We start from the raw sequence: 23,697 nt of genomic DNA, 5'->3' as shown, positions 1-23,697 counted from the left end.
CTACAATATACATGTTTTACACACTCCTTTTGTTGTTGACATTTACAGGCTGTGTGCAAAATGCCACACTCTTCAAATTCATGGCAACTAATATTTTCACGTCCACTAGATGTCCCACTAGAGCAAATGAAGCTTCACGAAGCTTTGCGCTGGGGTGAACCAATTGGATAAAAAGCTTCAGTGCTTCATGAAGCCTCATCTGCCCATCACTACACACATGGACTGCTATCTCTGGAAGGAAATAAAATCTGATTTAAGTAACTCCAAATAATACATGAACTCAGGAGACTCAAACAGAAACTCACCTCAGCTGCCGCCCCATGTGGGAGTGAAGAAAGAGTGAGCTGTAGGTGAGTGCAGTCCTTATATAGCGAGTGACAGGTGAGTGCAATTAAGGCCAAGCACCACCCCCAATCAAAGGTGAGGAAAAGAAACAAGGTGCATCTGGTGAAGTGAATGTGCTGAAAGGTGAGCCTTTACAACACTGAGCATTTGTCAACAAGCAATCTGTTTGAACCATTTCAGTCTGGTTTTAGACCAAATCACTCCACAGAAACAGCTTTAGTAAAAGTGGTAAATGATCTGCTGGTAAATGCAGACAACAATCGCACTTCAGTTTTATTACTGCTGGATCTAAGTGCTGCGTTTGACACTGTGGATCACTGCATTTTATTGGATAGGCTTGAACATTTTATTGGAATTACAGGAAATGTTTTATCGTGGCTGAGATCTTACCTGTCTGGGAGGTCTCAGACTGTTAGTTTTAAAAATGATCTCGCCGAGACCTGTGCAGTGAGGCACGGGGTCCCTCAGGGCTCTGTACTTGGACCATTGCTGTTTTCTATGTACCTGCTGCCTCTTGGTGTTGTTTTACGTTCTTTTAATGTAACCTTTCATTGTTACGCTGATGACCTGCAGCTTTATGTTCCTTTAACCATTGGAAATCATGCTGAATCTTGTCTATCTGCAATTAAGGGCTGGTTATCGGATAATTTCTTGCTCCTAAATACTGATAAAACAGAGTTGATGGTCATTGGGCCACACAAATTTCAGCACTTGTCCCAAAATTTCATCTTGAGGATTGATGACAGTGTCATAAATTGCAGGGACAAGGTAAAAAACTTGGGCGTGTGGTTCGACATGGTGCTCTCCTTCGAGTCTCATGTAAAAGAGATAACAAAGACCGCCTTTTATCATTTGAGGAACATAGCCAGAATCAGACAAGTTTTGTCAAACGACACTGCAGAGGTTCTTGTCCATGCATTTGTGTCTTCACGTATTGATTATTGTAATGCTCTTCTTTCTGGGCTACCAAAGAAAAGTTTTAGAGGTCTACAGATGGTGCAAAATGCAGCTGCTCGCATTTTAACAAGAACTGGGAAATTTGAGCACATTAGCCCTGTACTGAACTCTCTGCATTGGCTACCTTGTCAGGTTCGAGCAGATTTTAAGGTCCTGCTGCTCACCTACAAGGCTTTAAATGGATTGGCACCTACATACCTCTCCGACCTTTTACATCTTTATGTTCCATCCCGTGCTCTCCGGTCCCAGGACTCTGGCCTTCTAAAGGTTCCTAGAGCCAGAAAAAAGACAATTGGAGAGCGTGCTTTTTCTTTTCGTGCCCCGTTTCTGTGGAACAACCTCCCTCAAGATATCCGGCAGGCATGCTCTGTGGAGGTTTTTAAAACTAAGCTGAAGACACATTTGTTCACCCTATCTTACATGTCTTAATTCTATTGCTTTTAGTTTTTAATTTCTTACTGTTTTTAACTTGTATTGTGTCTTTTACCTGTATTGCTATATATCGCTTTTATTTTACTTATCTTTTTAGTTTCAAATAGTTGTACAGCACTTTGTTTGAAAGCGCTTTATAAATAAAGTTATTATTATTATTGTTATTATTATTATTATTATTATTAACTACGTTGTAGGGAAAGTAACGGTTTGTATTACTGTAGAGAAAGTTGCTATACAGAGAAATCTGAACAAAGAATCCACATCCTAGCATGTGCTCCTACAGCATGAGTGGATAAGATGCACCTGTCTTTGTCCAGCTCATGGCGCGCCCAAAAGCCTCGGTAACTCTCCATGGTGCTATGAGTTCCCAATTTGAAATGCATTGAGTAGATCTCCAGATGTGAGATGATGCTCTGGTATTCTAATGGGAATCTTTTTTTGATTAATTCAGTTCTCTAAACTAAAAGTGTGCAAAGTTGAAAAATGCCCATGCTCTGCACCAAAGGGATTGTGAATACTAATGGGAATTTGGGAGTAGATACTCATAATTCCCATGGACTTAAACGCCACGGTAACATAAGGTGTTCACAGTTAATTTTGTGTGATGTAACTGTACCCTGAATGTAATTTGCCCTGTAATACGTCACAAGGTAAATACAGCTAATTAGATCAATGAAACTGTTATGTTAATCATAAAGTATTATTTTATGGTATGTAACTCTGAAGGGAGTTAAAATATTGTTCAGAGTTCAAATTTTCTGGAGGCCCGTGAAGGTAGCAGAGGACGGGACCTGGGTCTCTGTTGCAATGTAGGAGGAGAAGAGAACGGCATGGAGAGATGGAGGGTTGGCTGAACCCAAGTGCGAGACTTAGTTTCACTGAGGTTAACTAGCACAAAAGAGTGTGTGACTAGAAAGCTAACCGTGTGGGAGCTTCGCAGCAGAGTGTGGGTGAAGTGACATTTTGTTTCAACAGTCGCACCACCGTGGAAAACTGTTTCCAGCTACGACCGCAGAGGCTAATGTTTAGCCCGGACTGCTTGGCTGCGCCACGGAGGCAGCTGCTATGGACTGTCGGAGAGCTGGACAGTGACTGGCTAACGCGCTGTAGAGACAGCATCGGGTCCGTGGAGAGTGGATTTAGTGTGGGACTGGTGAACAGCGATCTACCGAGCAACTGAACTGTAAGTCAGACTTTCGTGCTCTTACTGGGGAGAAGAGGATTTTTCTCCATCGTCCGGCGTGAGCAGCAAACAGGCCTGCAACAAGTGTGAATGTGAGTGTGTGTGGGGCCCATGTGTGAATATTGTGTATTTAGTGGATTTATATAACATGTTTTGGAGTGTATATTAGTGAGTCACTTACCAAGAGGTGATAACATAAGTTGTGTTGTTCAATATAATTTCAGAGGGAATTATTTCATCTTCACAGTATATTTCGTTTGTTTAAGGAACTGGAATATCATTTGAGTTTAAAAAAAAAAGGGATGTGTTGTGCATTATTTTCCCTGCCCTTACATTCAGTAAACATTTCGTTTTGGATTAAAGAGTTGTCTGAGGTCATTTCTTTTACTACTGGTTAAGTCTAACCTGCAGGCAATGTCACAGTCTGGCTGAGGCAGACTGTATGTGTTTGCAAAAAAGGACTCAAACGCAGACCAAAACAGAACGTGATGTGGATTAACAAAAAACAAGCCGTTTATTGAGGCTAGCAAAAAAGGTACAAACAAAGGGCATGGGTGAAAACTAAACAATAACCTAAACTGGGTGAACTAAATCTAAAACATGAAAACCAGGGGCGATTCTAGGATCAGAGCTTTGGGGGTGCTGAGCACCCAGAGAGCTGCCCATCCAGGCAAGGTAAACTTTACTCGTCATAATGAGACTTCTTCCCTGTCTGTGTTAGTCCCTGTATCCTTAAATGTCTCCAGTTGTCCCAAGTTCCCTCTGACTGTCTCCTTGGTGCATTTAAACCCTGTACCTCCCTGTCCTTATCGTCTGTTGTCTTCGTCTCCATTATCAGTCATCATAATTTTACCATCTCTGTGCAAGTCTGCAAATTTCTTTGTTAAATCATAAGATTCTTAAATTCATCAAGTCTCTCTGTGACTGGGTCCTCGTCACAAAACATGACATCACCGTTTTGTACATTTTAACACAATTTAATCCCCACATTTGTGAAAGAAAAGCAAAACACTTTTTTGAAAAGTCTGTAACAAAACCATCAAATCTGATAAAGGTTATTTAAATGCTGCCAAAGAAGAATGGATTGGAATTTTAAAAAAAATACATATCCTAACCTTAATTACTGGGGGAGAATAATGAATGATGCTCATAGTGAGTAAAAAGTAAACTGAGTGCATTTTTTGGACAGAGATTCACTTTTAAGGTGTATGTATAATATAATACAGATACATAAAAAATACACTCCAAAAATAGAGTCCTTGAAATGTACAAAATATTATTAAAAAATTAGAAAAATGGAGACACCTTGGCCTATGGTACAATGTATACAATGTATGAAAAGATCTTTAGTGCAGATACTACTATGGCTCTGCAGATTTTTTCTTTTCTTTTAACCTATGTCGCCTCACCTTGAGGTTGGTAAATCTCTCACATTTTGGTGGTCAAGTCTCTCAAGCATCTCTTTCTCAGCTGACATCACAGCCAGGTGCTGGAGTCTGCTTTGACCCATGGTCCTTCTCAGCCAGGTATGGAGCTGACACAAGACACTAAAAGACCTTTCACAGCTACAGCTGCTAACTGGGTTTGTTAGGGCAACCTGAATAACAGTTTTCAGTGTGGGGAAGATCTGATTATCCAGAAGATTGTACAATGTTAACATATCTGGGATGGCACCAGCCTCACTCTTGAGCTTCAAAAAGTTTTTGGCAACCGTGACTTCCTCTGACTGAAGTTCAATATGGTAATGCAGCGCCAGGGCTGACAACCCAGTTTGTTTTGCAGATTCTGTATAGCAGCTTTAATATAGGGAGAACACAACTTCCAGATTGTATGAGTAAAATTAGTTGGGTTCTTTTCTTTGCCAGTTTAACAGTTTCTGTTTTGCCTGTCACTGTTCCCTGTCTGTTTTCTTACCTGGTTCTTCCTGACCTTGTACTTTCTCCTCATGTTCTCCTCTTTCCTCTCTCCCTCTTTGGACTGACAATCATACACAAATAGATTGTATTCAATTACATTTTTATAAAAAAAAAATACTATTAAGATTACTAATAAAAGTCCTCTCTCAGTGTACTTTCAAACAAAAGGCAAATAACCAAACCACATGAACATCTAATAAAGGATATAAATATTGAAACACTGATCCAACATTATCCTTTATTAATGGATCATTTGATCTTACACTTTTACCTGAATGTGGCTCCTGTTTTTGAAAAAACTTCCTCATATCCATTATGAACCTGGCTGTCTCTCTGTACACACACACAGACAGAGACACACACACACACACACACACACACACACACACACACACACACACACACACACACACAACAGGAGTTATAAGGTTAATGGGTATCCAGTCAGTTAGCTAGTTAGTACCTTGGGTTCAATATGCACATATGATAAAATAACCAGTTTCTCTCATTACATTTCAAACAGGACAGTGGTAACAACAGCAGGCTACGGACAATTTTAAGTTTTAGATTTTAAATAGGCTATATACATTTCAGTGGGAGCAACGGGACGGTCAAATGTCGCTGATTTTACTACAGAGTAGGACGGATTGTAGGGTAGCAAACATCATTGGAAAACACGTTTCCAACACTGCAGGTTACCTGGGTGTAAGGTTTTTCAGCTAAAAAGAAACATGGCCTGCCTCCTACCTAACTATATAAAGAGTTACTGAAGGTTAAATGCAGCTAATATGTCCTGTTTTAATCCAGGCACTAACACATCCGCTCCGCTGCGTCTCAACCACTATCGCTCTGATAGCAACGCAACGGCGCTAGAGCCAGAGTAGCTGAGCTGGAACAAACCATTTTGGGAGGGGGGGGGGGGGTTATCTATACTTTTGTTGTTAAAATGTTCCATCTCAATCAAGTACTGGATGCTTTTTATATTTTTAGTAGTGTGTCACACAAACAACAAATATTGTCAAAAAAGTAAGAAATCTTTGGGGGTGCTTTGATTCATTTTGGGGGTGCTTCAGCACCCCCAAAAATGGGCTAAAATCGCCCCTGATGAAAACAAACCTTAAACATGGTGAACTGACACGGATACCTGAAGATGTGACGTTGGCGAGCAGACGACCTGACAAGGAATGACTGAAAACACATGGACTAAATACACACAGGATGCCAATGAGGGAAGTGGGAACACATGGAGAAACAGCTGACACACATGAACATAACGACATCACAAGGGGAGAGTAAAACTAAAAACATTGAACATAGGAACACAGGGCCCCTTCAAAATAAAACAGGAAATATAATGAGATGCAGACATGACAACCTGAACTTGACAACATAAGACACAGACATGAAACACATGAAGGTCAGGGGGGACTCAGGTGTTGGAAGACACAAGGGGAATCTAATAACAAAGAACTAGAAAAACTAATGAGCTTAATCATATAAACATACAAATAAACTCAAAACAATGGGTCATAAGACCCAGGATCGTGACAGAGCCCCCCCTTTAAGGGCGGATTCCAGACGCCCTAAACCTAGAAAAACACAAACCAAAACAAAACCAAAAACAACCCACCCAGGGTGAGCGGTGGGGGTCCAGAACGGAGGGCCTGAAACCGACCAATAAAACAAAATGTCAACAAGAAAACCTGGAAATCACAGAATAGTCCAAAACAAAAGTCCATGAAAGGCACTGGAGCAGAGGAAACAGTCTATAAACATTTCAGGGTGGCGACCATGACTCCAGGCGAAGGAAGTTCAAAAGCACCACTCAGGAGGCCGACCCGGAGGACGGCTGCACAGGAGATTATACAGTTCAGGGGGCCGACCAGGGGGCCGACGGCTCAACATTCCATGACTGAACAGCTCAGGGGGCCGACCACGGAGCCAGCGGTGGCGACGAAGCAGGTCAGGAGGCCGGCCGCGCCGGCGAAGAAGTCCAGTCAGCGGCCTGGAAGGTGGCCGCTGACGCCAAACCAGGTGTGGATGACGTTTAGCTGGATGAGCCGGACATGAACGAGGCGGTGGCTTGGCAACCGCAGGACCAGGCGAGGCAGGACCAGGCGAAGGCGAGGCAGGACCAGGCGAAGGCGAGGCAGGACCAGGCGAAGGCGAGGCAGGACCAGGCGAAGCAGGACCAGGCGAAGGCGAAGCAGGACCAAGCGAAGGCGAAGCAGGACCAGCCGAAGGCGAAGCTGAACCAGGGGAAGGCGAAGCTGAAGCCGGACCAGGCGACGGCGTAGGCGTTTCAGGCGATGGAGCCACAGGTGGTAGAGCAGGTGGTGGCTGGATGGGCTCCTCGGGCCCTCCAGCTGATGTGGCATATGGCTGGACGGGCTCCTCGGGCCCTCCAGCTGACGAGGCATGAGGCTGGACGGGCTCCTCGGGCCCTCCAGCTGACGTGGCATGAGGCTGGACGCGCTCCTCGGGCCCTCCAGCTGACGAGGCATGAGGCTGGACGGGCTCCTCGGGCCCTCCAGCTGACGAGGCATGAGGCTGGACGGGCTCCTCGGGCCCTCCAGCTGACGTGGCATGAGGCTGGACGGGCTCCTCAGGCCCTCCAGCTGGAACAGGCAGCTGGTGCGGTTCTCCTGAACGCCCAGCTGAAGAGACAGACACAGAGCCAGCAGGTACGGAAACCTCTGGCTGAAGGGACGCTAACTGAAGCTGCACAAGGCACACAGGCGGCTCAGGATGCAACGGCTGGGGCTGTGCATTGTCCGGGATTTATTAGAGAGATGCGGTCCCCTTCTAGCTGAATTACCTCACTGGAGCTTCCAGCAGAGGATGGAAGTGACTGGGCAACTGACTGAACTGGTGAAAAAGCTAATAACTGAACTGGAAACCGAGCTGATGCCTGAGCTGAAAACTGAGCAGGTAGCAGAGCTGACAACAGAGCTAGAGACTGAGCTAATGACTGAAGTAGAGGTTGTAGTGGTGGTTGTAGTAATGGTGGACAAGAAGGTAACTGATCCAATTCTCCTGAGCCTCCTGAACACAAGGAAAAATTCTGGACGGGCTCACCTGAGCCTCTAGCAGAGACAGGAACGGGTGCAGGCACCTGCTGGGCACTAGCCGCTCTCACCCGAGCAGTAGGTATGGGTGCAGAGGTAGGCTGCGTCCTGGCTGACCTCACCCTGGGCACTGGCATGGGTGCAGGAGCAGACCGGACACCAGCCCCTTCCACCCGAGGTGTAGGTACAGGTGCAGAAGTAGACAGGTTCATGGCCGCCCTCACCCTGGGGCACCGGCAATGGCTGGGCAGCTGCTGTTCTCACCCAAGGAGCTGGTATGGGTGCAGAAAATAGCAGAGCCTCAGCCGGCCTGGGAACTGTAGCATGGACCAGCTGGACCTCAGCCTCCCTCACCCGTGGAACTGATACGGGTGCAGGGGTATGCTGGGTCCGACCTGCCCTGGGAGCAGGAACACAGGGAGGCAGAGGAGGTGGCTCAGAAAACACAGTCTTAGAATGGGAAGGCTCAGGGTTAAAATGTACTGGTCAACAAAAACAGACCTATCAAAAATGAATTTTGCACTTTTTCCACCACGTTTTACAGTCTTTGTTTTAGTAGTGTTTGAAGGCTTTGAAGTGTATGACTTGTCCTTAATTAATCCCCCTTCCCAGGGAGCTGAATGAAAATAATTTTCCCAGTCAATGTCATCATCCATAAGGGAAGTTCCCCACGGATCAGAGGTGAGTTTATTACTTTTAACGTCAGATGGGACGTGAGAATAAATCGTGGCAGGATCAGCCTGATATTATTTGTATCCTGCTGTAACTTTACTGTATAAAGAGCTAACATCTCCAAAATGTCAGGAGTAGTTAGTCATTACAAGAAGTGTTTGTGAACTAAAAATCAAGAATGTGGGATACTGTTTGTCCGTGATTTGGAGAGCCCAGCGCGTGCTCCTGACGAAGGTAAAACCAATTCTGCAGGGGAGACCTACCTTGGCACTTGTACGGTGGCCCCTAGAGACAAAGCACGTACAAACTCCAAAGCACATGCAAACTCCAAAACACATGCAAACTCCAAAACACTTGCAAAATCCAAAACACTTGCAAAATCCAAAACACTTGCAAACTCCAAAACACATGCAAACTCCAAAACACTTGCAAAATCCAAAACACTTGCAAACTCCAAAACAGTTGCAAAATCCAAAACACTTGCAAACTCCAAAACACATGCAAACTCCAAAACACTTGCAAAATCCAAAACACTTGCAAACTCCAAAACATATGCAAACTCCAAAACACTTGCAAACTCCAAAACACTTGCAAAATTCAAAACACTTGCAAACTCCAAAACACATGCAAACCCCAAAACACTTGCAAATTTCAAAACACAACGGAAGTGCTCCAGGACGCTAGGGGCAGTGTTGAGCTTTCGTTACCTAGTAACTACACAAGCCAGGAAGTACCAATGACCGGATTTGGGCTCTATCCCAATTCAGGGTCTGCAGCCTTAAAGGCCACATTTTAAGGACGATTATGTCACAGCGACACGACGAAGGCTGTCCCAATTCAAAGGCTGCTCGAAATGCGGCCCTCAAATGCGTCCTTAATTTCCCTGAATTTTAAGGATGGGTCGGTGTAGCCTTCATGGCCCAACATATCCCAGATTTCATAGCGCGGCCGTGGTGTGGATAATTTTGCCGAAAAAAACGGCGGAAGCGGAGCCGCCAAAGAGTAAACTTTCAGAAGTAAGTACTGAATATTATGTCACTTATTTATGCGCAAATGTTTTTATAATGAAGAACATTAAAACATTACTGTTGGCCACATGTCAGCAAAGTTAAGTGACATTAGTGATGTTTGTACTAACTTGGTTTTAAAGCCTTTACTTCAAAATATATGCCGTTCAATAGTTGACTTTAATCTTACAGAGAATGTGATGATTTTATGGATAATTAAAGTCAGTCATATATCCACAAACACAACGAGCTGAAAGTCAGTGATGCTGCTCGGTTTGCAGTCCTGAATATGACGGCACAAGCAGGATTCACTGCACTGTTAATGTTAGCTATGTTATATTGCTGCCTCTGTTCGGTGGTGTCGAGCCAAACGGACTTTAACGTGTGTTTGAACGAGCTGACGGTTCACTCGTTAAGCTGAAAGAAAGATGCTTTAATCACAGGAGTCACACATGTGTCCACTGTACCATCTGGGAACTCTTCTTGTTTAGCACTCGTAATAACACAAACACTAAATCCTCCTTCTCTTGTGCTGTTTTGTAGCAGTGTGTACACCTGAGACTGTCACCTGTCTGTCTGTCCTGCACTCTCTCTCTGTTTCTTTCTCTCTGATTGTGGAATAAAAGTATGAACATGTGTTTATAAGTTACACTTGTGTTTGAATCCTGCAGCTTATCACACATTTGATTTCCATGTGTGACAACTGCAAGTGTCCAGAGTGAGGACAGACTGAGGGAGCCACTGCTGCACATCATCTGTGAGGCTTTGCACCCCTGATGATCCACCAGGACAAACTCAGCAGTGTGTGAGGAAGAGGAGGAGGAAGAGCCAGCAGCAGCTGACAGATGGAGAGAATAGACAGACTGTTCCCTGTTTGTGAAGGACTGCTAGGAAAGTTTAACATAACTAATTGTCTGTCCTGAATCAGTCTTATTAGGTAATGTTCAAATAATGTTATCATCCCAGTGTTTTCAGTGTGGGAGAAAGTACTCAGGGCCTTCAAGTTACACACTATGAAAGGCAGCAACAAGTTTAATATTCAGAAACCTAAAGTATGTATCAGCAGCAGAATGGAGCTGAAAATAAATGTTTGTTTCAGTTCTATGAAGCTTTGAGTATTTTGGATTAGTAGCACTGCTGTGTTTGTTGCATCATATTGCTGTAACTGTTTATATGCTTTATATATTCTGAGGTAAGTTGATCTATAGTGTTACATCATATTCTATAAGGATGTTATGTGTTTGTAGACTTTCTGCCCAGTTTGACCCATTTAGCAGAAGTCAGCCTGTTTAAGGCTCTGATATCTATTCTGTATGACTTAAAGCAGTTATGACATGCTCTGATTTTCTCACCCAATAAAGGAATATTTAATATATCAGTCTACTCTTCATTTTATCAGAAACAGTTATCACAGTTTGTACATTTTCTTTTTATAAATATATGTAAGCAATGAGCCAAATTTAGCAATGCCAACATACTGAAGGAACAACATTTGTCTCTTATATATGATACACCTATATATGCACTGTCAAAGATACTTCTCTTTGAGTGAAGATTTAAGGTGATAAGACATATAGATAACTGCAACTTGAATCTGTACTGAGGCTCAGTATTTGACACAGAGTTCATGTTCACTGCTGTAATAGCTAATAATGATTAATATAATAACTATAATATTGGCCATATTATATTTACATTACCAAAGTGATATGACTTTAGTCTCATGAACAACATTAGCTAATTGTTATTTACTAACTAATCTTAAATGACTGTTCATTACAGAAATGAAGCCCAAAAATCATGTTTTACTGTCCTGTGGTCTCAGCCTCAGATACTTATCAAATCACACAAAGCTCTTGTAGAAACAAACAAACAAATGAACAAAATATGTTCTCCTTCATTTCTGTCAAACAAAGTTGTATGACACGTTTCCAGCGGTTAGTATCATGGTTGCTAGGCAACCTGGGAAGCGCGACGGAGACTAGACCGTCCCATACAGACAAACTTGCCGTTTATTTTGCAAATTGAGCTCAACACTGCCCCTAGCGTCCTGGAGCACTTCCGTTGTGATTTGGAGTTTGCATGTGTTTTGGAGTTTGCAAGTGTTTTGGAGTTTGCAAGTGTTTTGGATTTTGCAAGTGTTTTGGAGTTTGCAAGTGTTTTGGATTTTGCAAGTGTTTTGGAGTTTGCATGTGTTTTGGAGTTTGCAAGTGTTTTGGATTTTGCAAGTGTTTTGGAGTTTGCAAGTGTTTTGGATTTTGCAAGTGTTTTGGAGTTTGCAAGTGTTTTGGATTTTGCAAGTGTTTTGGAGTTTGCAAGTGTTTTGGAGTTTGCATGTGTTTTGGAGTTTGTACGTGCTTTGTCTCTAGGGGCCACCGTACACTTGTGCAGGTGAAACCAAAGGGTAGATATGCTTCAGCATACTTTCTAGTCTTTGGCTTAGAATGAAGTTCTAAGGGATAATGACTGGTAGTAATTTGTATTAACTTGTGACCAAGACAACCCTTAAAGAGAGAGTGATTTGAAGTTATAGTAAGTTACAACAAAGCAAAATGAGTTAGGGGACAGGTGGGATGCTGCACGTACAGAAGCTTTCCAGAACATTATACATTCTCTTAAAAATGCACCTATTCTGGCATTCGCAGACCCAACCAAGCCCTATGTGTTGCACATTGATGCTAGCTTTCAAGGTTTGGGTGCTGTGCTCAAACAAGAACACCCAGAAGGGCTGCGACCAGTTGCCTTTGCTAGCCGAAAGCTTAGCTCATCAGAGAAAAACTACCCCTTGCACCAGCTTGAGTTTTTGGCGTTGAAGGGGGCTGTAGTTGACAAGTTTCATGACTACCTGTACGGAGCACAGTTCACTGTGAGGACAGATGACAATCCCCTCACTTTATCCTCACCACAGCCAAGCTCAATGCCACCGGTCATCGGTGGTTAGCTGCTCTTGCCACATACGACTTCACTCTCCAGTACCGACCTGGAAGCAGCAACATTGATGCTGACGTGTTGTCACGCAACCCCTTACCATCAGAGAACACTGATTGGCAAACTCTGCCCTTGGACAGTGTCAAAGCTGTAAGCAGATCTCCTGTAGGAAGTCAGCAGGAGGAGGGGCATTCAGCTTTGCTGAATCTTTAGGGGTTTCCCCTGAGGCACTCCCAGAGGGTTTTGTTTTCCCCACTTGTCTTGACTATGGGTGTTTGACCCAGATAAGCAAAGCCGAGCTTATCAAAGCACAAGACAATGATCCAGTGATCGCTCCTGTAAAGAAATCCATGAATGGAGCGATTCCCTTTACTTTCGACAAAGACTCCAATCTAGAAGCCATGTTGCTTCAAAGAGAGGCAAACAAGCTGGTAATCACTGATGGAGTACTCTACAGGAAAGTACAGAAACAACCTGGAAAGGAGGTCAGTTCCTTGATCATTAATATGCAGATCATTGATCAGCAACCACTGATCAGTGGTAATTGATTAATGGTCATGACTGCTGATCAATGGCCACAAGTACCATTCACAGAGAGTTGGGAAGTGGTTGCAATCACAGCATTGTGAGATGGTGAAAGATGTACCCTTCCCCAACTCTCTGTGAATGGTACTCATGGCCATTGATCAGTGGGCTTTGATCAGTGGGTTTTGGTCAGTGGTTGTTGATCAATGGTCATGAGAATTTGCATAATTAAGATTAAGAAACTGACGTTCCAGCCCATTATTCCGTCAGTGGGCTGGTTCCAGTCATTATGCAAATGTACTGTTTATAAGATTGGGGAAACCTGCAGTCAGCTGAGACTGAAGAAGTCACTTGGATGAGTGACGAAACATTTCTCCCACAAAACGCTACGTCCAGATGAACAGAATCAACTTTTGGAGATTATTGTACATATTAAGTTTTTTTTCAGGGTCCCATCATAATTTCTTCAGAAGTAAGTACTGTATTGATACCAGTATTTTCCCACATTTTCTAGATTCTGTACCAGTACTGTGTAAAATGCCATCAAAAAGTCAATTAAGTTCTATTCTTTCTCACCTTTCTTTCTGTCTCCTTACACTTTTTAAAGGTTGCCATGTTAGAAAATTTTTTTTCCCTGCCATGCTGTTTATTGATGTGGTAAATAAATAGTTTATGAAAATATCTCTAAACCTATCATTTAGTATTTTTAACATTCAGTAATGATCATGTCTCACCTCTAGTCTTCTCTGTCTTAATTTCAGGTTTCCATCATGTGTTGTAGATAGTTCAGGTTAGCTCGACCAAGCAGTCTTTGGGTTTGGGCTAAGTACTGTTTAGAATACCAGAATAGGGAGGATGGTGTAGGTTTAAGTTTATTAGATTGATACATATATACCAACAAGACAGTGTACATCACTGTCACAACAACATTTGTTTTCATTCAAAGGCTTTATGGCTTTTCCTATAATACCTGATGGGCCGGTCTCTAGTCAAAATGCCCGGGCCGATTCTTTGTCCCAGTCCAGCCCTGCCCCTATCTGCAGATTATCTCCACTTAATTGTTAACTTTTTCATTACTTCATCTAATTACTGAATAGAAATCTGTTTGACACAGTGGAGAAAACATGAAATTAATGTCTGCTGTTCTTTAACATCACAATTTGATCAGGTCAAACATGTCAGTGAATCTTCTTCATGGGAAACTGGTTCATTCCAGGTTTCTTTGTTAGAAAACAAAAAAAGAAAGCAACCTTCATCAATAAATTTAATCGGTTTCATTCACGATACATTAGTCAAGAGATTAAACTAAATGTGAGACCGCAGCCTCAAAACACATTGTGCATAATCTGACGGACTGATTGGTTTAGACTAGAATTCAAAATTCCCCAAATCATTACAAGTAAGATAATAATCAGTAATGATTAACATGTTCCTATTTAGTAAGCTTAGAAAACTATGATGTTATCAAAAATTATTGTTTTTTATATGAAAAATAAAAAACAATAAACAAAAATGAGAATTACAAAGACAATAACAAACAAAGACACTACAATGGAGTGTGATTATTTTCTTCTTTCTTTATGATAATTTGTCCTTAATAAGTTACTGCTAAATGATCAGTATTGCTGTATAACGAAAACTCTCACGCTGTCCCAAAGAAATTAATTGTTTCTTTCAGCTTTGTGTATTTATTCTTTGGGTATCATATGTATAAAATTCTCTTTCTCAAACAATACTCAAAAAATAGGTCCACACTATAACTGTTACTAGGGCTGGGCGATATATCAAAAATTTATCGTTACCGAAATTTATGACTCTCATCGACGTCATTTTGCCCATGTCGGTAAATTCGGTATTAAAAAAAAAAGAAAAGGCATGTGCAGGTTGGCGATGTTCATGTCCCTTTAAGACGCTGTGCTACGTTACAGACTTGACGGGGTGGAGTCACATGACTCTACTACCTGTAACAAGACGAGACACGGGTGAACAAATGGAGGACGATTTAAATGTTGAAACAGCAGCGACGGAGGTAGAGCTGGTGGAGGAGGAAGAGGAGACGCTTGTTAACAAAAAAAATGCATCATCAATCGTTTGGCAACATTTTGGATTCAACAAGGATGATATTGATCAAAAAATTGTTAAATGTAAACTCTGCAAAAAGACTGTTGCGTCAAGTCAAGGTAACACAACCAACCTCTTCCACCACCTGCAGCACAACCATGTGATTCAATTCGAAGACATAAAAAAAGCTCAAAGCGAGAAGAGATTAGGAGGACCAGCAAAAACGTCTTCCTCCACCAGGCAGCGGTCAATAACCGAAGCATTTGCTAGTACTCAACTATATGAGCGAACTTCAAAAAGATGGCAAGAAATCACAAATGCTATAGGCTACCACATAGCAAAAGACATGGCTCCTATTGCTACAGTGGAGCAAGCAATAGAAGCTGAGCTGAGCAGCTATTCAGTGTGTCCTGTCCAGGACAGTGAGGAAAATCCACTAGATTGGTGGAGAAAGCATCAAGTAAACTTTCCCACTCTAAGTAAAGTTGCAAAAAAGTATCTTTGCATCCCAGCCACCAGCTCCCCATCCGAGCGGGTTTTCAGTTCTGGAGGAAACACTGTGACATGCCTCAGATCCTGCCTGAAACCTGAAATGGTCAATATGCTTGTGTTTCTTAGCAAGAACCTGAAGTAAACACTACTCAGGTAAACATCTACAACAGTAGTTTGATTGAACCGCTCAGGATACCAAGTCTGCTGCTGCCCCTTTTTGAAGTGCCCTGTTCAAGCCCTGCCTAATTTTAACTATCAGTGTTCTATTGAAGTTTTTTGCACACAGCACTATTTAATGTTTTTGTTTAAGAGTTTAAGAGTTTATAGTTTTCACTAGTCACATGGCAGTGCTTAGTATTTATTATAGTTTTTTCTGTGTTCAATTGACATTTGTGTTTGTGACATTATTTGTTTACAAGTTATAGTACCTCAAGGCCTTAGCAGAGATAGGCCTTTGTCCATGATGGCATTACATTTGCACAATCATTGTTTACTTTGTGAATAGCCAATGTGAAACATATTTATTATTAAACTATTTTGTTTACAAGGGATACACATTTTTTAGAGAGCATGGTTACATATTGTATCCTACACTTTTTATTTTGTTCAGTTAATAAATCTTAACCACTAAAAGTACTTACTACTATTGTCTTCATTTATTTTCAGTGACATTTTACAGTCCTTTAAAGTGGTAATAATATAATTGCAATGAATAGGTCTAGGGGGAATAATATTATCAAAATAACTGGAGGAACTATGCTGCTTGCCACAGCCCCATCAAATGAAAAAAAAAACCAAAACGTTTGTTTTTTTGGCACTTGGGGTGGTTATCGTCCATTTATCGTTATCGAGGTTAACTGCTCAATTTATCGTGATATTGATTTTAGGCCATATCGCCCAGCCCTACTCTGCACAAAATAGCTTCAAATCGAGCAGAAGTATTGAACGCATTTCCTGCAGATCAAAGAGCAGACAATGTAAAAGACCTTAACCTCTTTGTGGATGACTTACCAGTCCAACGCAGTCTTGGAGTCAGCTGGAACATAATGACGGACACCTTTGGATTCAATATTCCTGAGAATCAAAAGCCATTTACACGCCGTGGTGTCCTGTCAACAGTAAACAGTCTGTTTGATCCTTTGGGGTTCATAGCTCCTGTTGCAGTGACAGGGAGACTGATTCTAAGAGAGCTAACAACTGAGAATGCAGACTGGGATGCAGAACTCCCTGAGGCTAAAAAAGAAAGTTGGAGAAGATGGAGTGAATCATTGTCAGCACTAAAAAACCTGGATGTTCCACGAGCATATGCCTCTTTCTCTGTTTCCAAAGCACAGCACGCCGAATTATTGATCTTCTGTGATGCCTCTGTCAAAGCAATATCTGCAGTTGCTTATCTTAAGACAACGAATGAACAAGGTCTCCAAGAGGTGGGCTTTGTATTCGGGAAATCCAAGCTCGCTCCCAACCCAGGCCTCACAATCCCAAGACTGGAATTGTGTGCTGCTGTCATGGCCGTTGAGATAGCCGATCTAGTAATGAGGGAGCTTGATCTAGATCTCAAGACAGTGAAATTCTACACTGACAGCAGAGTTGTATTGGGATACATACACAACGAGACTAGGAGGTTCTATGTGTATGTGAACAATAGAGTGCAGCGCATCCGGCAGTCAACACAACCTGAGCAGTGGAACTACATTCCTTCAGAACTAAATCCTGCTGATCATGGGTCACGTTCTGTTCCAGCCGCCGAGCTTGCCGACACAACGTGGCTAACAGGACCAGCATTCCTAATGAAACAACCAAAGGTAGCTGCCAGTGGCGATAATGGATCAACATTTGACCTTGTGAACCCAGATGCTGATGCTGAGGTACGTCCTGAGGTAACTTCGCTCGCCACACAAGTTAGTAGAGACAAGCTTGGCTCAAAACGCTTCCAGCGTTTTTCTAGCTGGACCACACTCAGTAAGACTGTGGCACATCTGTGTCATATTGCTCAGTGTTTCTCTCACTCCTCAAAGAATCAAAGGTGTGTTGGATGGCATATGTGCAAAAGTGGCCTGTCAGTCGTTGACATTGTCAGAGCAGAACAGATCATCATAAAATGTGTGCAAGAAGAAATGATTTCCTAAGAACTGAAGTGCATCAAAATGAAACATGACCTTCCGAAAACCAGCACTCTGTACAAACTTCGACCCATTCTCGACAGCGAAGGTATGTTAAGAATAGGTGGACGCATTGGCCGAGGACAACTTGAAACTGGTGAAGTCCATCCGCTAATAATACCAAGCCGCAGTCATGTAGCAAGCTTGCTTGTTTGTCATCATCATCAGGCTGTAAAGCACCAGGGCAGGCATTTCACTGAAGGTGCAATTCGCAACAGTGGTCTGTGGATTGTTGGAGGGAAACGTCTCATCAGCAGCATTATTCACAAGTGTGTTACATGCAGGAAACTAAGAGGAAGAACCGAGCAGCAACAAATGTCAGACCTACCCACAGAGCGTCTTCAGGCTGACCCTCCATTTTCCTACGTTGGCCTTGATGTTTTTGGACCATGGGAAGTGGTGACGCGCCGTACCAGAGGTGGTCAAGCTCAGGACAAAAGGTGGGCTGTCCTTTTCACATGTATGTCCACTCGAGCCATACATATTGAGGTTATTGAAACAATGACGTCCTCAAGCTTTATAAATGCGCTCCGAAGATTTTTCTCCATCAGGGGTCATGCCAAACAGCTTCGCTCGGACTGTGGGACCAATTTCACTGGAGCGTTCAAAGAGCTGAAGATGGTTCCTGGCAATAAGAGCGTAGAGGATTACCTTCTTAAACAAAAATGCACTTGGGTTTTCAACCCACCTCACTCCTCTCATATGGGCGGCGCGTGGGAGCGCATGATTGGAGTGGCAAGACGGATTTTAGATTCTATGCTTCTTCAGGTTGGACATGTAAAGCTCACTCATGAGGTCTTAACCACTTTCATGGCTGAAGTGAGTGCCATTGTCAATGCAAGGCCATTAATACCAGTTTCTACTGATCCTGAGGCGCCTTTCATTCTAACACCTTCCATATTGCTGACCCAGAAGGGTGGCGTTCCCTCTCCTACTGTAAGTGAGTTTTCAAAAGGGGATCTGCTCAAGAATCAGTGGAAAAGAGTTCAGGCCTTGGCAGATACCTTCTGGGCTAGGTGGCGCCGTGAATATTTGAGCACATTACAGAGTCGGCACAAATGTCAATCTCAGAAACCTAATCTCAAAGAAGGAGATATTGTTCTGCTCAAGGACGATCAAACCAAGAGGAATCAGTGGCCTATGGGAATTATTGTCAAGGTTGTTCCCAGCAGAGATGGACTTGTTAGGAAAGTCGAAGTTAAGGTGATACGGAACCAGACAGCAAAGGTCTTCTCTAGACCAGTTTCTCAAGTAATCCTGTTGTTTTCACCACAGGACAATGACTCATCAGCAAGCTAGGGGATTGAGACTGTGACATAAAGTGGCATATCTTTAATATGCCAAGCGGGGAGTGTCATGGAACGGACATATTGTTGTTGTTTAAGAAGTGTTACTACCACCTAGTGGTAACTAAGCAGAATGTCCCTTTTGTAGAGAAATAAGCAAAGGCAGTCAAGTAAGTGAACTCCATGGTAAAATTAAGTGGGAGTGTTGTAATAGTAATTTTACAATGTATGTTTAAGGGATATTACTGCCCTCTGTTGGTGTTCGATAGAAACATCACTTTATATATTCTGAAATAAGTTGATCTATAGTGTTACATCATATTCTATAAGGATGTTATGTGTTTGTTTACTTTCTGCCCAGTTTGACCCATTTAGCAGAAGTCAGCCTGTTTAAGACTCTGATATCTATTCTGTATGACTTAAAGCAGTTATGACATGGTCTGATTTTCTCACCCAGTAAAGGAATATTTAATATATCAGTCTACTCTTCATTTATCAGAAACAGTTATCACAGCTCTTACATTTTCTTGTTACACATTTAAGTATGCATTCAGACAGATTTAGTAATACCAACATAATGAAAGAAAATTTTTTCTCTCTTATATGTAATACATTTATATATACACTGTCAAAGAAACCTGTCTTTGATTGAAGATTTAAGGTGATAGGAAATATAAATAACTGCAACTTGAATCTTTTCTGAACCTCAGTATTTGACACAGAGTTCAAGTTCACTGCTGTAATAACTAATCATGATTAATATAATAATAACTTTTAACAAACAGATGATCAAAAAAAACAAGCCTCGCACTTCTGGCCTTCTCGGTCTTCGGATGACCCAGCCCACGGGTCCCAGAAAACAGAAAGAAAGAAAGACACAGATACAAAACATTGAGATTAAACTAGGACAGACTAGACATGAAAATAAAAGGAAAATACATGAAAGCAAAAAGGAAACAAGAACTAGAATTAAACTGAGATGCAGTAAATACAAAACTAATCTCTTAAATCCAAAAGAATGACTCACAACACAAACTCATAATCTGGCTCAAAGACCCAGGACCGTTACAGTGATATAAAGACTTTCATACATGTATGCAACCCAAGTCTTTTTTACTCAACTTGTGAAAGCTGATGTTCATATTGGGCATCTTATGAACCAGCTTTGAATTTGTAGACTAAACTGTAAATTTTGGTCATTGTACAAAGTGCTTAGAAAACCATAAAAAGAGAAATTGTTAAAAGGAAGAAATCAAACAAGGAGACACAATCAAATAATGACTAGAATCTAATAATGTTCAGTTTAATAAGTGAGCATACTATTTTTTAGCCTTTATATAAAATTAATGTTAAAGATTAGTCTTTTTAAATGTACTCACCAAGGGAATTGTATTTGCTGGCCATGTCTGTCTTTTACAGGCAGTTGATGTGTGATTTTCTGTCTCTGGTGATGTTCTGCTACTCAGTAGTTTCCTCTTTATCACTCTGTTGTGTTTGAACGTATGGAAATGTTTCTGAGAGGTGGGGCAGGAAGATCAGAAGGAAACAGTTCATGGTTACATGTCATTCAAGTGGAGTTAGTTTTGCATGAGAGATGAGTTTATACTTTGTGCATGTTTTGTGTTTGGTGCATTGAAGAAAAAAGGAGAGCTAATCTCTACTCTGGGTGTTTAACCTGTGTCTGCAGCTCTGAGCACTGAGAGCCAATCACAGACCCTGTATTTAATAATGATGTTTCTGTTGCTTTCACACACCTGCATGCAGACTGTGCCTGGGACATCAATCTTGTTAGTCAAACTATGAGTACAGTGACTTGTGCCACCCTGAATGAAAATGGGCATTTTATATATCAGCTGTGTGTTTAAATTCTTCCTTTCCATATGACTATATTTGGTTTGGCTTTTTAATAAATGAAAGGTATTAAAGAAATGATGTCTGACCGGGCAGCCAGGGCAATGCCCAGAAGCTAGGCAAATACTCTCTCTTTCACATACCACACAGGCAAATTAACCTCCAGTGTGTATAATTGACAAGCATGGCCTAGTGTAATGGAAGGTTCTTCCAAAAAACAAAACAAAACAAAAAAAGAAAACAAAACAGGATTTTCAACTTCTTTTAATCAGATGCAATACTTCTTTTTACTCTCCAAAAAATTGATTCTGTTCATTTGGACGTAGCGTAGAGAAACGTTTCGTCACTCATCCAAGTGACTTCTTCAGTCTCAGCTGACTGCAGGTTTCCCCAAACCTTATAAACAGTACATTTGCATAATGACTGAAACCAGCCCACTGAAGGAACAATGGGCTGTGAGGTCAGTTCCTTAATCTTAATTATCCAAATTCTCATGACCATTGATCAACAACCACTGACCAAAACCCACTGATCAAAGAACACTGATCAATGGCCATGAGTCCCATTCACAGAGAGTTGGGGAATGGCTGCAATCACAGCATTGTAAGGTGGCGAAAGATGTACCCTTAGGCCCCCTCCTCGATTCAGAGATGGTCTTTCCCTTTTCACGTAAATGGCCTCCTTGACTCCGCGCTCAAACCAGCGTTCCTCCCTGTCCAGGATGTGTACATCCTCATCATTGAAAGAGTGTCCACTGGCCTGTAGGTGTAAATAGACTGCAGAGTCCTGGCCTGACGAGGTAGCTCTTCTGTGTTGTGCCATCCGCTTTGCCAGAGGTTGTTTGGTTTCCCCGATGTATAAATCCGGGCAATCCTCCTGGCACTTAATAGCGTACACTATGTTACTCTGTTTGTGTCAGGGGACCCGATCCTTGGGGTGGACCAGTGGGGTGGATTGGGTATCGCGACCAACTGTTCGGGTAACAACAACAACAACAACAAAAAAACTCTGCAACTCTCCGTGTGGTCAACAACAGACACATTATGCGCCTATCGTGGACTAAACCAATCAGAGATAGTCAGGGGTGGGACCTCTGTGATTGGCCATGGTCAATTTGAAATGTAGGTGGATAGAGGGAGGTGAGTAGCTTGAATAAAGCAATATCGATTCATTAAATCCTGAATCGACTTTTAAATATACAGCCCTGATCTAGAAATAAAATTCAACACACTGAAGGACACAGCCATGAGGGGACTATGCGACAGAACAGAGGGAGACACAGGGTGTGTCCCAATTCAGGGTCTGCATCCTTGGAGTGTCATGGTTGCTAGGCAACCCAAGCAGCGTGACAGAGGCTAGACCGTCTCATTTCACAAGCCACACACTTCCGGCCTTCTCAGTCTTCGAGGACGCAGCCCATGTGAACCGCGAAGGCTGCGTCCTCAGAAGGATGCAGCCCCTGAATTGGGACACAATTCGTGAGAATTGAAACTAGGACAGACTAGACGCCAAGATAAAAGGAACATACATGAAAGCAAAAAGGGAATAAGAACTAAAATTAAACTGAGATGCAGTAAAATACAAAACTAAAGGCTGACTAATACAGAACTAGAATAAGAAAATCCAAAAGAATGAATCACAACACAAACTCATAATCTGGCTCAAAGACCCAGGACATGACAGTGATATAAAGACTTGTACAGACATTCATGCGTGTAACCCTTAAAATATAAGCAACATGAGTGGCTGAGAAAATAATAAAGACAAGGTTGAAAAACCAGTGACGTCACATGACTTGTGTGTGTCACTACACTGCACTTTGTTGGTGCCTTGGGTGTGCCTGGCCAGGCATGTTTAGTGAGATTCCCTCACATGCGAGTGTAAAGCACCATTTCAGTTGCATTAAGACGTCATAGTTGAGTAACTGGTGGCACTCCTTGTAGGTTTCCTGTCTTTAGCTATATTGACAATTTTGTTGAGCTGTATTTTAACTAGAGCAATGTAGCGGCAGTGAATTTTGTTCTTTTAAGCAATGCTTGGTAATAAATTGTTTTAATTAAAGGTTTGGTATTGCAAGCCCTTTATTTGCTGTTTTCTTCCTGCAGCTCTAAATTATTTTCAGTTATTTTGTTTAATAAACTTTTTATAGGAAACTGAATTTCCAAACATCAGCCTTGTTAATAACGAGCCTTTGTGCCTTTTTAACTGTTAAAACTTTTGCACTGGCTAATGTAATATTTCCTGGGGTGTAACTCCACTCCGGTCACCAGCTCTCCTTCACCACACCGCGCAAACACAAAATAAATTGAATCTTCAGTTCAGAACAGATAACTTATAGTTATGTGAAGTTGTTACCTACAAACTGCTCTATTTAAATAACTCACTGCATCAAACACACATTAACAGGCTTCTATATATACCACATACGGCTTGGACACTATGATAAAATCTTCTGTTTTTAGATGTTCTGGGCCACCGCATAAGACAAAAAGCCGACTGTAAAGCTAATTACAGTCTACCCAGTTATTGAAACGACCAGAAGGAAACCCGAACGAAAGAAGTCAAAGCAGCACATCTGTAATGTTGCCGAGAGAAGCAGTATCAGACCCGCTGTAAGCGATCAGCACCAAACTTCCTGTAATGTATCGTAAAATTAGCGTTTACAGTAAAAAAGACGATATGGCAGAAGTAATGCTAAGATCGTAACAAATTATAGTTACCGAGAGATCAAACGGCGCAGCTCGATTCTCAACAAAGTGGCCAATAGGAGGCTTCTGCAGCTCCAGCCTATAAACACACCTGTTCACCA

At 42.1% G+C, this 23,697-nt stretch overlaps 1 long non-coding RNA gene across 1 annotated transcript; it reads left to right on the top strand.

The window, feature by feature from the left end:
* The first annotated feature begins 9,277 nt into the window (after positions 1 to 9,277).
* On the top strand, positions 9,278 to 10,292 carry LOC112845012 (uncharacterized). The gene is made up of 2 exons (XR_003217783.1): positions 9,278 to 9,592; positions 10,255 to 10,292. It is a non-coding gene; the product is annotated as an uncharacterized LOC112845012 (long non-coding RNA).
* The last annotated feature ends 13,405 nt before the right edge of the window (positions 10,293 to 23,697 follow it).

The sequence above is a fragment of the Oreochromis niloticus genome, linkage group LG3 (genome assembly GCF_001858045.2).
Source record: "Oreochromis niloticus isolate F11D_XX linkage group LG3, O_niloticus_UMD_NMBU, whole genome shotgun sequence".
Taxonomy (NCBI): domain Eukaryota; kingdom Metazoa; phylum Chordata; class Actinopteri; order Cichliformes; family Cichlidae; genus Oreochromis; species Oreochromis niloticus.
Note: the sequence above shows the minus strand (reverse complement) of the source record. Positions and strands in the feature narration are given on the sequence as shown.